We start from the raw sequence: 7,336 nt of genomic DNA, 5'->3' as shown, positions 1-7,336 counted from the left end.
GATGGGAGCTAAGTGCCTCCGCGCAAGTCTAAACAGGACGGGGCCTACTCTGGCAAAGTAAGGCTACTAAGAACCTGGAAGGCAGAGGTCAGCAGCCTGGGGAAGGAGCTAGGTGGTTCTTGGGGCCAAGGCGGAGCCAGCCGCTCTGGAGAGTGCTGGTTTCTCAACACTAGAAACTGCAGCGAACAGCTAGGGTTCAGAGGTTCAAGAATCTGGTTCAAAGGCAACCGAGTGTACACCACAAGCCTGGCGCACTAGAAGCCGCCGGAGGGTGCAGACCCCACAGCAGAGACGGCGTGGTGGGGCGCTGGCCATCAAGAGGGTCGTGGCCTGCAGCTCTGGCTAGGTGGGGTGGGGGATGCGGCGCGGTTCCGTCGGGGCGCACGGGAAGCTGCGAGTGGAGAGCCGAGGAGTTCGCGCGGCGGCCTCGGCGGCCCGGCCCGGACTAACGGACCGAGCCTCCCCCTCCCGGCCGCGACCGCACTCGGCTCGCGAGTCCTAGGGGAGGGGCGGAGAGGCAGCTGGACGAGGCGGCGATTTATGGGCCTTTCAGGCGAGCAGGTGCCTCCTCGGGCCGCCCATTGTCTCGCCCGCCTCACAATGGGGCTGCTGCAGCCGCAGCGCCGGCCCCTGCCGTGCCCGCGGCCTGCACGGGAGCTACGGCCCCGGGGCTGCGCAGGCGAAGGAGGCTCGGAAGCTGGCGGTCGATGCGCGGGTCCGTGCCTGCATCCTCGCGCCGGTCCCTGCATCCGTGCGCACGCATTTTCGGTGCGCTGTTCTGGGCAGCGGCCCTGCACACCGCCGGGCCAGGCAAGACCGCTGAGACTCCGTGCCTCGACGGTGCGCTCACGACCGCGGCGCCCGCTCCTCCCGCGCGGTCCGGCACCCCGACTCCGCGAGGCTGGCATGGCCAGCGCCACCGCGTCCCGGTCGTATACACAGGGGCCCATTCTTCCCGGCTCCGCGCAACCATATGGCAAATCCGCGTCGACAGAGCAGCCCCCGCTCATTCAGGCGCAGAATGTCCCGCAACAGGGAACAATCACAACTCTGTTCGTGTCTATTATGGATGCGAACGGGGCGAGAAAAAAAATCATTTAACTCCAAGAGATAGCCAGCTAATTACCAACCATATGTGAGCCCGGATTCAAAGCCATGCCGGGGAGTTCATTCTGAGTCCGGGAGACTTTATTAGGTATAGAAGACAGATGTCCCGACGGCCCACGCATCACAGAAAATCGTGTCAGGGAGTTCTTGAAATGAAGGGAGAGGTCTTTAAACATTAAAGACCAGGCTAGCTGATGGACTAGGCCGGGTCCTCTGGGATCCCCAGCCCCAGGACTTAGCCGTTGTGTCTGCCAGGGGCTGGGCCTGGTTGGCCCGGGAGGGGTTCTTGTCCTCTCCCCCGTGGACTCTGACGCCAGCGATTCAGGTAGTCTGGAGGCCCCAGGGAGAAACGAAGCTCCTGCAAGCACAGACCTTCTGCTTTATGGCACCTTCAAGAGCTGTGGGGGGACTGCTCTGCTCGCACCCGGAGTCCCTTGTTTGCCCCCAAGGAAAAATCATAGAAGGAAGATGCTTTGGAAGTGTCTGGTTACAAAGCCCAGCGGAGCCGGCGGAGCCCTGCACACAATAGGTCTTCCTTTGGAGTTGATAGAATGAATGAATCAATGAATGAATGAGTGAGCCAGTGTGGCAGCCAATCTAACTATGAAAATCCCTTGGGGGGTGGGTGGGAGTGGGGACAATAGCGGAAGGAAAACACTCATGATTTCTTTACCAAGAAAATAGCCTCTGGCCATGAGCCTCGATTCTTTGAGGACGGAAAACGAGAAAGCTCGTTAGAGAGAGAGAGAAAAAAAATCTTTCTCTGTTTTCCATGCAATGCAATTATGTTCCAGCTTTTTCTCCTTGTTATTCTTTTAAGCCAAATGTCTGAATAAAAGGATTATTCCCCCGCCCTCCCCCCCAGGACTGACTGTGCCACTGTTAGCAGGCGGGGGCCACTGCTGGCTAGATTAACTGCGGCCCATGGCTTCCGCATTTCTTCTATGAAAATAAGTGAGGTCAGCTGCCATTCAATTGTCGCAGCATATATATTTGAAAATTTAAATATTTGAATCAAAGGAAAAAGAGGGATTTGCATTTCTGCCCAACACGACAAGCGCGTTCTGCGAACCCCTCACAATGGAAACATTTCAATCGGAATGAATTGTCTCCTCGCAGGAGGATTCTGCGGAAAAAAGGCAGCCACTGCTTTCCCTTTTGTTTCTTCTGCTTTTGTTTTGTGTTGTGTTTTTCTTTCCTCTTACTCGCTCCAATCCAGGAGGGTGTTTTCTGAAACTTGGAGACTGACTTCGGTTTTGGGGACATAAAGAAACACGGAAAACCTCCCAGGACACATTCACATCAGAGGCCTCTCTGGCACAAAAGCAAAATTTAATTGAACATGTGCGGGTGAAAAAACAGATACGGGGAACTCCTGATGCCACTTAGCATGGGCTAATCAGCTGACTCCAGCTGGTCTGGACGAGGCTGTTAACCAAGGCGCCGGTGAGCAGGAGGGAGGCGGCCAGGCAGCCGCAGCCCTGGCTGGGCTTGGTCTTTCCCCCTGATGGCCCTGATTCTCCAGGACACCAAGTCTCCCTAGCCACCCACGCCGGTCCCCAGGGGGCTCACAACCATCGAGTCTATATGTAGCCTTTCTGTCTTGGCCTTGCAAGATGGCATTTTGTGGAATCCCCACTTTGATGATGTGTCCCTAGTTGCCGACTTCATGCTTCTAAAGAACGTAGCTGGAAGCCAGCTTATTGTGCTGTCAGCAAGGGGCTCCAGGTCAGGGGAGGTGGCAGCTGCTGCTGGCCCACAGGCCCAGGGCATGGTCTCTCAGTCCACTGGGGCTGCCTGGCCCTGGACAGTCATCTTCCCTTTTGTGGAACTGGACCGGAGTGGCTGCTGGGGCTGTGGTCACAGTGTTAGACTGGGTGTGTTAAACAACAGACACTAAGGGCTGGGGGCTCTGGGTTGCATTCCCAGCATGCAAAACAAACAACAAACAAACAAACAAACCAGCTATTGTCCCCTGTCCTGAAGGCTGCAAGAGCTAGACGCAGGTGTCACAGGGCTCGTCCTTCCTGAGGCTTCTCCTTGGCATGCAGATGGCATCTTCTCTCAATGTCCTCAGTGGGTCATCCCTGTGTGTCTCTGATCTCTTCTTAGGAGAACACAGTCAGACTGGATTAGAGCCCATCCTCATGACCTCATGAAAAAGACCCTATTTCCAAGTACAGTCACACTCTGAGAGACCAGGGATGAGGGCTTCAGCATATGGATGGGGGTGGGGACACACACACACAGTTTCAGCCCAGCATGGGCTGCCTGTCTTGTGGCCTGGGAAGCCCAAGGGTGAACTTCTCTGTCTAGCTCTGGGGTCCTACCCCTGCTGGGGCTGGGTGTGCACCTGCCTCGGAGGCGTTGAGATTTGTGACTAAGGGAGGCCCTACCTCTCAGAGCAGCCTCAAAGGCTACTTGGGGACCCTGGCCCCCCTAAGCCTGATCTCTCCTTCTGTGCTTACTGTTCTCTAGGATCAGAGTTCTGAAGCAGACTGTCTGGGTACTCTGCACCCCTCTGGGCCTTAAGGCTCCCGTGGAAACTGGCCTTGTCCCAGAGGAGTGAGGAAGGGCTGGCAGATCCACCTGGGGGGCTCCGAAGCCGCTCTGTCAGGTTCCATACCCCCAGATACCTCTTTCCTTTGCTTCTGTCTCTAGTTCCTGCCTCTGGCTTTCTTTTCCTCTTCTCTCTTTCTGCTTTTTCTATTCTTTCCCAAATCTGTCCCCATCCCAACAAATCCCTAAAGTCAAGTAAAAGTGCAGCAGGGGCTAAAAAATGAGGTAACTGCCATAGGAAGGCAGGGTAACCCAGCCAGCCATGCCCTGACATCTGCCCTTTGCATCAGTTAGGCTGTTTGTTTGCTGTGTGACCCAAGAGGGTAGGCTGACCTCTCTGAGCCTTGGCCACCCTGCTTCTTGGTCAGCAAGATGCTGACCTGTCTCTTGGGCAGAGTGAGAAGGAGCTAATGAAAATGGTTGAAAAAACACTCAAGGCATTTAAAAAATGTCATGTAATTGCAAAATAATAACGATAACAACAATATACTTTGGAATTTTGCTGGAACTGAGAGGCCTGAGTGGAATTTGGCACTAAGTGGGTCTGCTCTGGCCTTCGTCCAAGGGGGTTTAGTTACTGAGGTGCCCCCCCAGGACTCTGCTCTGAGGCAGCCCTCTCACAAGGTGGTCCTGCCACTGACCTCCAGTACTGGGCTGGGCTGGGGCTTCCCTGTCAGGGACCAGCATTATTGCTACAACCCTCAGGTCAGGAGGCTGACAAGTCAGTGTTGTTTTTTATTATTATTTTTTAATTCTCTAGGTGGAAATAGCTTTATATTTCCCCTAACTGTAGAAATATCATGTGCTTGTTGTGGAAAAAAAAAAAAAAACAAACAATACAGAAATGCACCGAGAAGAAAGTTAAGTTTCCCCTAGGGAGATTCTCCCAGTTGGATATAACTGTGGACATCAGTCTGGGGCTGTCTACCTTTTTACCATCAATGGTACCTGTAGTTCCTCTATGGCTTAAAAGTACACACATTGAAGAATTAGAATATATGCACACACATGCATATACACATACATACAAATACCCCTTGAGTAGGTCCCAATGAACCCATCCTGCGTTGAAAGTACCATAAGGCAAAAGTGCACTTACTGCACCAAACACATTGACCTCAGCCTATTGCTTTAGCCTACAGCTGGGCAAAATCATCTGACACAAACCCTTTTTACAATAAAGTGTGACATCTTGGATACTGCTCTGAAGGTGTAAAGCAGAACGGTAATAATCTGTGTGGTTTCTACTGAATGGGTATTGCTTTGGCACTGCTGTAAAGTGAAAAAAGCACCAGTGGAATCATTGTAAGTTAAGCCAGCGTAAATCAGGGACCATCTGAATATTGTTAAACTGAAAATAATTAACCACAACATGAGGGTTAAGAGACCTATAACCTGAGAGTGGTCAACAAGAAGACAGCGCAGAAGACAATCCAGCAAGAGCATCCAGTACAGATGCTAAAACAGGAGACGATACCTACATCTTGGTAAGCGGGTTAAGGAAAGGTCCAACTTCCCTAGGTTGGAGGATTTGGAAGGTGCTGAGAAGCGGCAGCATGAAGGTGGAAAATACAAATGCTCTAGAGAAGCCACACCTGGGTACGAAGGTGGCAGCCCAAGCAGTGTGTCTGTGTCTGTCCAGTGAGGCCCAGCTGGCTGCCCCCTGCAGAGTGACCTTGGCTCTGTTCAGTAGACTGCCCTGGACAAGGTGGAAAGCTCTCATTAGTGAAGGGGTTGTGGGGTAGGGTGGGGGGTTGGGATCACTCTCCAATGGGTATAAAACCTCAATTGACCCATTTCCTGGAGTGTGTGTGTGTGTCTGTGTGTGTGTGTGTGTGTGTGTGTGTGTGTGTGTGTGTGTGTGTGGTGTTTCTACATCTATAGGAAACAGTTTCTATCCTGTGACCATGGAAACTTCCACAGTGCACCCTGGTTGTGCCTTTCCTGTAAGCCGGCCCCTGCCCAGGAGCGTCACTGCTGGCACAGATTGGGGCAGCACTCTGGACTCCTGGCAGGCAGGATGGGCACTGAAGGTTCACTGCCCTTGGGTCTCTACCAGTGTGCCCATTGGAATCCTTGCACGATCCTCAGAGGGTCTCTGAGTAGGGCTGGGGTGTGGACCAGGCCCTGGGATAGGTGGACGTAGGGGACCGCAGATAGGGACCTTCCTTCAAGGAGCATCTGCTCTCAGATTGGAGCCAGGTGAGAAGGTGGTCCAGGGTGGGGACCTGTCCAAGAAGGAGCAGGCCCTCTGAGGTCCGGGGGGACGAGGGAACAAGGGTAGGGGGAGAGGAGACAGCAGAAAAGACACTAGAAGTAGAGGCCTTGGCTACCATGGGCCACCACAAGAAGGGACTGAGGCCCAGCACTGTAGTGTGGGTACATGACCAGGAGGATGAGGCCTTGAAGGCCACACTAGGCACCAGCTGTGGGAGCTAGTGCCTGCCAATCTTTTGCTTGTGCAAATGACAAAGATACAGCCAATCTAGGGAATAAATGATTCCCCTCTGGCTGAGTTGTGTTGGGAAATGACCCGGTCCTTGTTTCACAGCTGTAGTGGGCAAGTTACCATCCAGCTACTGAGGGTTTTCTGTGTGTGTGGTCACTGACATTTTGTTAGTAAAGTGGGAAAGTCACAGGAGGACCCTCCCCAGGGCTCCCATTCACTCCTTCTCTCATTCAGGCATTCTGTCCACCTCACCAGCCCCCCGCCCCCGCAGCCCTGTCCTGCCCACCTGCTGGTGTGGAGCTGAACCACAGGGCACCAGGAGCACAGGCTCCTGCCTTTTGCAGCCAGCGGCCTCCTAGGGCTGCGGTTGGAGGCCATGCGGCAGGCTGGCTGACTCTCCATATCGCGGTGACCCACCAGCCTGCGTAGCTGGCTCTTCCTGGAAAGGTGAAGGTTGACCTAGCACCACGGGGCAGCTCCCTGTTCTGATCGTCTGAAATGTCCGTGGGCTCTAGGCTCCTGGTAACGGGAAGACCTACGAGGACTCTGGGCTCCGGGAAGGGGACCCACGAAGATCTGGGGCTCCGAGGACTGGGGACACACGTGTGTAGGACTGCCAGGCCGCCTCCAGGCGCTGCGGGCCGGCCAGGGGTGCAGGGGCACAGGGTCCGACGGCTGCGCGGGTGGGGGTCCCAGCGCGCCCCGCCCCTCCCGGCCTGCGCAGGCGCCCCCACCGCGCCGCGCGTCTGTTTGGAGAAGAAAGCGGGCCAATTTGTTTTCATTCAAAATCACTTAAGATCCCATTTTGGAGAAATGAAAAGAGAAAAGCGCGCTTCCCGCGCCCGGCCCTCTGGGTGCTCGCCCGTGCCCGGCGGCGCGCTGGGGGTGGGGGCGCCCTCCCACTCCCCTCCCCTGCTCTCGCCGGCCTTTCCGTCCCGCCCTCCCTTCCCCCACCCAGCGGGCCCCGAAGCTCCGCGGCGGCCCCAGGCCTGGCGGCGCGGCCGCGCTCATCTGCATGAAGCGCACACTCACGGCCCATCTGCAAAGGCGCAATTAAACGCGGGGGGCTAAGGGGGGGTGCGCCCGAAATTAGCATTTCCGCGGCCATCTGGCGCAAGGAGCGGGCGCGGCCGGACAAAGGGCGCCGGGCGAGGGGAGAGGCGAGTGTGCCGCGGCATTGACCTGCAAATGAGTCTTTGTCCGCGCATTAAAGCTCTCCGG

Source organism: Chinchilla lanigera, unplaced genomic scaffold, assembly GCF_000276665.1.
Source record: "Chinchilla lanigera isolate Chin_1 unplaced genomic scaffold, ChiLan1.0 scaffold00021, whole genome shotgun sequence".
NCBI lineage: Eukaryota > Metazoa > Chordata > Mammalia > Rodentia > Chinchillidae > Chinchilla > Chinchilla lanigera.
The sequence above is the reverse complement of the archived record's forward strand: the minus strand, read 5'-3'. Positions refer to the sequence as shown.